Source organism: Orcinus orca, chromosome 20 (genome assembly GCF_937001465.1).
Source record: "Orcinus orca chromosome 20, mOrcOrc1.1, whole genome shotgun sequence".
In the NCBI taxonomy this organism is placed as follows: domain Eukaryota; kingdom Metazoa; phylum Chordata; class Mammalia; order Artiodactyla; family Delphinidae; genus Orcinus; species Orcinus orca.
The window spans coordinates 46461239-46470861 of NC_064578.1; the positions used below are offsets into that span (position 1 = coordinate 46461239).

General features: G+C 46.9%; 1 long non-coding RNA gene across 1 annotated transcript; it reads right to left on the bottom strand.

The window, feature by feature from the left end:
- Positions 1-435: 435 nt before the first annotated feature.
- On the bottom strand, positions 436-8202 carry LOC125962653 (uncharacterized). Its single transcript, XR_007474088.1, has 3 exons — positions 7238-8202; positions 5754-5871; positions 436-657 (listed from the first exon to the last, which is right to left on the bottom strand). It is a non-coding gene; the product is annotated as an uncharacterized LOC125962653 (long non-coding RNA).
- Between the last annotated feature and the right edge of the window lie 1421 nt (positions 8203-9623).

Sequence of the window (9623 nt, forward strand, 5' to 3'; positions counted from 1 at the left end):
CAGAAAGTAACTATTTTACAGGGGAATGGGAGGCTCAGAGAGTGGAGTAACCGCTGCAGCTCCTTCCTGATGAGATGGAACAAATCTAGGTAAGATCTAGCAGAGAGGGGTAAGCTTCCTAAATTTGGGGACTATCCTAAGACAGTTCATCACACATCTAATACTGCTTCTACCACTGAAAATATAAAAAGCCTGCATCAGCCAATTTCTGCCAATCCTCCTTCCCCATATTTTCTAGTGGGGAGTAGGCTGGAACAGTGCCCAAGCACTTGTGGAAATGAGCAAAATCATAGGAACTGAAGATGAGAGAACAGAGAAAAGTAACAAATGGAATATAGCAACAAATGAACAAATGAAGGAGTCCTTTTATTAGAACATCAGCCAAGGGATCCACATATTTTAATTCAGTCAACAATACCATATATTGAATAAATACTTATACATACAAATTCTCCTTTCAAGTTTCGCTATATTGAATTTCTGTGTCATGAGATTTAACTGTACCATTAAGGAATATGGACATTGAAACAAAAGCGTACTATCAAATGATATTTAAATTGAGATTAAAGGCAGACATCAACACCAGCCCATTGTTCCTTCAAAGACAACGCGATATTCAGAGGCCGAGTCTTTGCTGCCTTGAACAAATTATACCACCTGCCGAGAGAGCAGAACTCAATTTAAAAGCAAAGATGGGAAACTGTGTTACATTCATCACGTATTTTTTAAAAAATGTATTTATTTTTAGCTGCGTTGGGTCCTCGTTGCTGCGTGTGGGCTTTCTCTAGTTGCGGTGAGCGTGGGCTACTCTTCATTGCGGTGTACGGGCTTCTCATTGTGGTGGCTTGTCTTGTTGCAGAGCAGGGCTGTAGGTGCGCGGGCTTCAGTAGTTGCGGCATGTGGGCTCAGTAATTGTGGCTCGCGGGCTCTAGAGTGCAGGCTCAGTAGCAGTGGTGCACGGGCTTAGTCGCTCTGCGGCATGTGGGATCTTCCCGGACCAGGGGTCGAACTCGTGTTCCCTGCATTGGCAGGTGGATTCTTAACCACTGCGCCACCAGGGAAGTCCCTTCATCGTGTATTTTTGATCAGTGACTGCATGCAAGCTGAAGGCAGGCAGCTGAATCCCATGGATTCCCCCGTTTGATGCACTTCTGGTGTCAAGGATGCCTCACCTATCTCAGAGTCTTGGCACCATCACTGTACATGTCGGTGAGTCATCACAGGAACAGTACTGGCTGGATTATCAAAGAGGGATGACCAGAGTCCTCTGATTCACCACCACAAGGGAAGAGTCCCACACCCAAGTCTGGAGGCCCTTTAAAGTGCAGGCTCTGTTCTATCGCTTTGTCTCATAGGCTGCTGCAGGCTCAGCCTAAGGTCGTAGCCTCTGGGGCAAGGAAGACTATCTCAGATGATCAGAGCTTGCAGGGAAGAGAAAGTTATTCTCTGGTCCAAATCCTTCAGTTTAAAGGTGAAAGGAAGCAGGGCCCCAGAGGAGTAAGGTGGAAGGCATTGCACACCAAGGAGAAACTTGTCATTTTTTTTTCTCTTTTGACAGAGCTTTAAATCTTTAAATCAGGCATACACTTATTGCATTTAGCACAATGGCAGTAGCAAATAAAGCAACCTAAATGATCACTCCAAAAAAGCACAAACCAAGACAAAAAACCAAAAAGCCTACAAATGCACAGAAATCAGACTGCTTTGGTTCAGACCTGGTTCTGCCATGTATTCAGACAAGTCACTTTACCTCTCGGTGCCTTAATTTCCTTATCTGTAAAATGAAACTAGTAGTAGAATCTGCTTCACAAGTTTGTGAGTATTAAATGAGTTAATAAGTACAAAGCATTTTACAACAGAGGCTGGCATGCAATAGATGCTCAGTAAATATTACTTCTCAATATGCTATAAGAGGAAAGCCCATTTGAAGTTCATTTCACAGAGGGGCAAAGTGAAGCCCAGAGAGGGGGAGACGCTTGCCTAGAATCGCACAGAAAATTCAGTGTCTTTCTTGATCTTCCTGGTTTCGGGGACCCAGGCCCAAGGTTTAGCACAGGAGGGGCTCTCAGGGGTTGGGAAGCACAGTGGACTTCTGTTTGAAACCCTTCCATTAATCTGAATAAGGTCTGTACCTGACCTAATAGTATTGGACTGGACTTCCCTGGTGGTCCAGCAGTTAAGAATCCACTTGTCAGTGCAGGGGACATGGGTTTGATCCCTGGTCCGAGAAGATCCCACATGCCTTAGGGCAACTAAGCCTGTGTGCCACAACTACTGAGCCACACGCCGCAACTAGAGAAAGCCCGCACGCAGCAATGAAGACCCAGCACAGCCAAAAATAAATAAATAAATTGAGAAGTTAAAAAATATGTTTATTAATTGATTATAAAATAAAATCTGCATTTTCAAGGAGAAAAGTCCTTTCCAGAGGTTTAGCAGATATGCTCTTAAATCTGATTGGCCATACTGGGGTCAAATGTCCATCTCAGGCCAATCAGTCCCTAGCAAATAGGAATGGATTGCCAAGCTCAGAGCAGCAATGCTCAAATTGTTTGGTCTCAGGCCCACCTACACTTGTAAAAGTTATTGATCGTCCCAAACAGCTTTTGTTTATGTGTATTCATCTACTGTTATTCATATCTTAGGAATTAAAACTGAGAAATCCTAAAACCAATTTAAAACAATAAGCCCATTACATGTTAACATAAATAATATTTTTTATGAAAATATAATCATTTCCCCAAAAAAATAATTCAGTGAGAAAAGTGACATTGTTTTACATTTTTTGCAAATCTTGGAGCATTTAGTCCCTTTATATTTAAGGTAATTAATTAATTATTTTTATTTTTTTGCCGTACGCGGGCCTCTCACTGTTGTGGCCTCTCCCGTTGCGGAGCACAGTCTCCGGATGCACAGGCTCCGGATGCACAGGCTCAGCGGCCATGGCTCACGGGCCCAGCCGCTCCGCGGCATGTGGGATCTTCCTGGACCGGGGCACGAACCCGTGTCCCCTGCATCGGCAGGCGGACTCTCAACCACTGCGCCACCAGGGAAGCACTACTTTTTTTTTTTTTTTTTAATATGTAATTAATTAATTAATTTTTGGCTGCACTGGGTCTTCACCGCTGCACGCGGGCTTTCTCTAGCTGCGGCGAGCGGGGGCTACTCTTCGTTGTGGTGCACGGGCTCTAGGCGCGCAGGCTTCAGTCGTTGTGGCGCACGGGCTTAGTTGCTCCGCGGCATGCGGGACCCTCCCAGACCAGGGCTGGAACCCGTGTCCCCTGCACCAGCAGGCGGATTCCCAACCACTGTGCCACCAGGGAAGTCCCACAATTACTGTTTTTTGACATCATATTTTACATCTAATTGTTTTGTGTATGCCTTAACTGCTTATTGTGGATACAGATTGTGCATACAGATTGTGGATACAGATTTTACTACTTTTGTCTTTTAACCTCCCTACTAGCTTTGTGTGTGGATGATTTCCCACCTTTGCTGTATGTTTGACTTCGCCAGTGAGCTTTTCTTTCCGTAGTATTCTTTTTTCTATTTGTGGCCTTTTTTTTTTTTTGGCTTAGAGAAGTTCCTTTAACATTTGTTGTGAAGCTGGTTTGATGGTGCTGAATTCTTTTAGCTTTTGCCTGTCTGTAAAGCTTTTGATTTCTCCATCAAATCTGAATGTGAGCCTTGCTGGGTTTCCTCATTTAAAAAATCTTATTTCTCTTTCCTCTTCTACTTGTATCACAGAGTTCTATCTTCAAGCTTGCTAATTCTCTTTTCCATATAGTGTGCTCTATTTCTAATGCTTTCTAATGCATTCTTCATCTCGTTTATTTTGCTCTTCCGCTCCAGAATTTCTGTTTGATTCTTCTTTAGAGTTTCAATCTCTTTGGTAAAGTATTTCTTCTGTACATTAATTTTATTCCTGAGCTCATTGAACTACCTTTCTGAGTTTTCTTGTAGCTCCTTGAGTTTCTTCATAGAGCTATTTTAAATTCTCCATCAGTGAGATCTCAGTAGTCTGCGACTTTAAGTTTGGTTTCTGGAGAATTGTCATTTTCTTTCGTGTTACAGTGTTACCGTGGTTCTTCATGGTGCTTCATGAGTTGCTCCTCTGCCCAAGCATCTGAAATAGGGGACACCTTTCTGCTTGATGCTAACGATTTAACAAGTTAGAAACTGAGGCGTTTCAGGGAGTTCCCTGGCGGTGCAATGGTTAGCACTCGGCGCTTTCACTTCCATAGCCCCGGTTCAGTCCCTGGTGGGGGAACTAAGATCCGGCAAGCCAAGGGCCACGGCCAAAAAGAAAGAGAAAAAAAGAGGAAAAAAAAAAAAAATTGAGGCGTTTCTTCTGTTTTCCAGTAGGTGGAGATATAGCACAAGGTTTGGGTTTCTCTTCCCTGCGCTGCCTCCGGTTATGTTTGAGAGTCTGTATTTTCCACACTCCACTACCTTTATCGTTGCTTCAATCCCTTTTTATTGCTCCTTGTGCCTCCGGGGTCATTGGTACCTTGTTTCCTGCTGGAAACACCAGTAGGTGTTTCCGCCTGGGGCTCGGAGATGATGTGCTCTTCTCTTACATTCGGGATCCCCACCCCTTGCAGACTCCGCCCCTGGGGGAGGGCGATGGTGGCGGGCGAGTGGTGTTGCACCTGGCGCCTCTGCCAGCATTGTAAGGTTTGCCGGCTCCACCGCTGCGAGTGGGTGGCCAGGGGTCAGAACTGTGGATGCCTCAGCAGCTGGAGGGATGGGATCTCAGGCTCCACTGCTACCGGTGACTGTGGGCACCGCTGCCGCTGGGAGGTTAGAGTCGTGTGTGCCGCTTCCTCTGCTATTGTTACTGGCTCTCTGGGACTGCGGCCTCAGCTGCCATCGCAGGAGAGCTGGGTTTGCAGGAACCACCTCCCTGTTCCCTCAGTTCCGCCTCCTCTGTGTGTCCCTGTACATCCCCCTGTAGCTGTTCAGATGTGTGAATTCTCTGGACACCTGGTGTGTTGGACAGAGGTACCTTTGTTGTGTTGTGGATGTTTTAGCGGTTGTAGATTGAAGAGACAGAGTTTTTCATCTGCCATGTTGCTGACATCATTCTTCTGAAACAGTTATTTTTCATAAAACTGTTAACATGTAACTTTTTTTTTTTTTTTTTTTTTTTGGGTGTCTGTGCCTGACAGGCCTGTGGGATTTTAGTTCCCTGACCAGGGATCAAACCCGGGCCCTCGGCAGTGAGAGCTTGGAGTCCTAACCACTAGACCGCCAGGGACTTCCCTAATGATTTTTAAAAATATTAAAAAATGAAGGGCTTCCCTGGTGGCGCAGTGGTTAAGAATCTGCCTGTCAATGCAGGGGACACGGGTTTGAGCCCTGGTCGGGGCTCCACATGCCGCGGAGCAACTAAGCCCTTGCATCACAACTACTGAGCCTGCGCTCTAGAGCCTGCGATCCACAACTACTGAAGCCTGCGCACCTAGAGCCTGTGCTCCGCAACAAGAGAAGCCACCGCAGTGAGAAGTTCGAGCACCGCAACTAAGAGTAGCCCCTGCTCCCCACAGCTAGGGAAAAGCCCGCGCACAGCAACGAGGACCCAATGCAGCCAAAAATAAATTAATTTAAAAAAAAGAAAAGAAAGGACATGAAGTCATCACTTGTCTTACTTGTAGGCTTTGGATAATTTTTCATAATGTAACTGTCGATATTGTTAACATTACCCCCATTTTACAGATGAAAGACTGATCCAGAGAAGTAGAGTAATTCACCTTAGAGCTCACTGCTGGTAAGAAGTGGAATAGGGATTTGAACCTTGACAGTCCAGCTCCAGTATTCGAGTATCTCATTGGCTCAGCCTAGTTGAAGTGCCACCGTTGGTCAAATCAACTACAGTTGGAGGGGAAGTGAAGTCACAAAGGTCAAATAGCATTAAGAGGGTGGGGTGAGATTCCTGGAGAAAGGAGGACGTAGTGGGTAGCCATCTCAAGAAGTGTCTTCTAGAGTCAGAGTGGAGTCCTGGGAAAAAATTTTCTGGTCAGCACTCCAGTTCATTTCTAAAGGTGGTCCATTTTGGCAATCACTGATGAATTGATTATTAGTATGAGTTTTGGAGGCAAGAAAGCTGGGTTTGAGCCCTAATTCTACTGCTTCTTAGCTGTGTGAACTTGGGTAAGTGTGATGATAAATTCTGTGTCCACTTGGCTAGACTATGATGACCAGCTGTTTGGTCAAACACTAGTCTAAGATGTTGCTGTAAAGATATTTCCTAGAAGCGATTAAGATTTATAAACAGTTGGCTCTAAATAAAGCAGACTTGCCTCATCTAATCACTTGAAGGTATATATATATATATATATATATATATATATATATATATATATATATATATATTTTGGCCGTGCAGAGCCAAAAAGATCTTGCGGGATCTTAGTTCTGTAAGAGCAAAAACTAAAGTTTCCTGAAAAAGTGGAATTCTCCTCTAGATTGCAACATAGATATTCTCCCTGAGTTTCCAGCCTTCACATTCAGGACCACAACATTAACTTTACCTAAATCTCCAGGCTGCTGGCCTGCCCTACAGATTTTGCACTTGCCAGACTCCACAATCCTGTGAATGAATTCCTTAAGATCTCTTTCTCTCTCTGTATATACAATATATATGTATACATATACAATATACATTACACACACACACACACACACACACACACACACACACAGAAAGACAGAAGCCCATGTGCCTAGATCATGGCTTTCCTATTGGTTCTATTTCTCAGAAGAACCCTGACTGATACAGCTAGTAAGCCTCAGTTTTCTCATCTATAAAATGGATATGCTAATACTCTTTACCTCACACCATGGTGAGAATTCTGTGAGATGCCATAAATAAAGCACCAAGATCTGTGCCTGGATCACCATAAACTCTCAACCAATGGCGATGGTGGTTATATCATCTGTGGTGACCGGTTTCCGAAGATGGCTCCCCATAAACCACAGTGCTCAGGATTCACTTCCTTGGGTATTGCCTCTCCTCCCTGAAATGGGCTGGGCCTGTGTAACCCACAGAATGAGGCGGATGTGTGCTAGCTCTGGGCCGGAGTTTGAAGGCCCGGCAGCTTCCCACCTTTGCACTTTTGGAAGCCCTGAGGCGGCCACATAAGAAATCTGGCTACACGATTGGAGAGCAAGGTGGAGAGGAAGAGGGTTTGAAACTGCATACAGGGAGAGGCCCAGCCTTCCAGCCTTTTCCCACCAATATGACAGGCACGTGAGTGACCCGTCCAGGACATTCCAGCCCAGCTGAGCTCCTGGCCACCATCACGTGGAGCAGAACTGCTGAGCTGATTTCGGTCAACCTACAGAAGAGTGAGCAGTGATAAAATGGCTGTTGCTTAAAGCCATTAAGTTTTAGGGTGGTTAGTTACACAGCAAGAGATAACTGGAACATCAGTATTAGGGGACAGAGACTAATTTCCCCCAGAATTCGTAAAGAGAGGCCAGTATTGGTTTGGAAGAACCATCATGTTAATTTGATTGGACTTTGTCCCTAATTCCCAGAAGGTAACCAAATTCCAAATTCCAAATCTTTGGAATTTCCAGCGATAGTGTTACCGAATGCAAGTCTGTGTGCCCGACGCACAGTGAGGCCAAACAATACCAAAACGTCCGAGTTTGGAGCAGAGAAAGGTTTATGGCAGGGCCATGCAAGGAGATGGGTGGTTCATGCCTGAAAAACCCTAAACTCCCTGAAAGCTTTCAGCAAAGCCCTTTTATAGCAATGGTGAGGGAGGGGCGTGGTTAGTTGTAAATTTCTTGGTGTCAGATCCTTTGTTCTTGAGGTCAGGTCACGGTCAGGTAATGACGTTCCTGTAAATCTCCACCCAACAAATGTTACTCTCTGTTCTGACAAGAAAGGGCAAGGTCCTAAGGCTCAACTTTCACCCTCCGAGGTCCAGGTCCTGGCTAAGAGGAGGGGGTCCCTGCGGGGGCCAGTGACCCTGCCCAGGAGCGTTCGTCCGGCACCCAGTCTGGGTCCTCCCGGCTGAAGAGGCAGATCCCAGCTGGCAGTGCCCTCAGGACCAGGTCCCCAGACCCTGCACAGCTGTCATCACTGAGGGAGCCAGACGCCTAGGACCCAGCCGGCCCTCAGGCTCCTCAGGCCGCCCAAACGGCGGGGGCCAGGTCCCGCAAACTGCGTCCCACGCAGACTGCCGCTGCCATTAGGTCGCGGAGGTGGGGATGGGGGCGAGGTTCACCGCAGCCTCAAGGCCTGGGCCCGGCCAGTGGGGGGCCTTGGCGAGGGCTCTGGAGCCCTGCAGGACACAGGCCCCAGCCTATCCCCAGCCCCCCAGCTCACCTGCTGGCCCAAGGCCAGAGTGCCCGGAGGGCCCCCGGGAGAAGGCCGGGATCCGCCTCTTACCTCACTTTTCCCCAGAGAACCACCAACCGCCTGACTGGCAGAAGGGGCCCTCTAACCGGCCAGGCTAGCGGTCTCGCTCTAACGGTCCCGCATTAGCGGTCTCCCGGTAATGGTTGCCTGGTAACTGTAGCGCCAGAGGCAGCTATGCGAGGGACCTGTTCGTTACAGAGCAACGGTTGCCCGGTAACTGTCGCGCGGTAACGGCCGCCCCATCCCCATTACAATAGGAGTGTCTTTGTTACTGGTGTGTGTGGGGAACCCCTTGGGCCATCCCTGAGTCTTAGAGGGTTTAAGCCTCGCGATTTCGGCCTAACTTCAGGGCTCGTTGAGCGTCCCTGGTTGGTAAATGCTCTGCACGTGCCGGAGGATGATGCATCCCTGAGGATGGCAGTAATATCATGTTTGGGACTCTCCCAGACTTGGTCCTACTCGTCTTTCCCTTTAGCTGGTTATGATTTGTATCCTTTGCTATCATGAAATTGTAATCATAACTGTAATGCTTTCTTGAGTTCTGTCTTTTTTTTTTTTTTTTTTAGCAAATTATTGAAACTTCATGGGAACTGGGAATCCTCAAACTTGTAGCCTGCTGGTCAGACGTGGGAGTGGCCTGGGGACCCCTGAACTTAGAGCTATGGTGTCTGTAACAGAGGACTGTGTCCCTGACCTGGGGAGTTTGGCTAAACTCTGGGGAAGAAGCCACTGTACGTGCTGACACTGCAGCTGAAATTGTTCAAGCAAGAGAAGAGGCTCCTTAAAATGCTTTGAGAGACAAGAAGAGGACTTGATTTTGCTCCTGAGATGAAAGGTGAAGAGGAGGGAAGGGGAGAAGTTGAAAGGAACCAGCCAGGTGGGGAGGCTTGTCCTTCAAGGGATGACCCCAGCCCTGCGACCCACCAGATTTTCACTCAAGTCTACCAAAGTGAAGGGGTCGGTCATGTGAGTGGATTTGATTGGAAACGTATGAAGGAACTGTCAGGGAGGGGGAAATTTTCCCTTGGACCCATCTTGAGGTTTTGTGGCTGGACTAATAATAAAATTGACACAAGACAGATTAACAGGAGAAAAAGAAACAAAATTTAGTTCATGCGCATGGAGGTCTCATAGAAATGGGATCTAAGAAGTGGCCAAGGGAATTCCCTGGCAGTCCAGTGGTTAGGACTTGGCGCTTTCACTGCCGGGCCCAGGTTCGATCCCTGGTTGGGGAACCAAGATCCTGCAA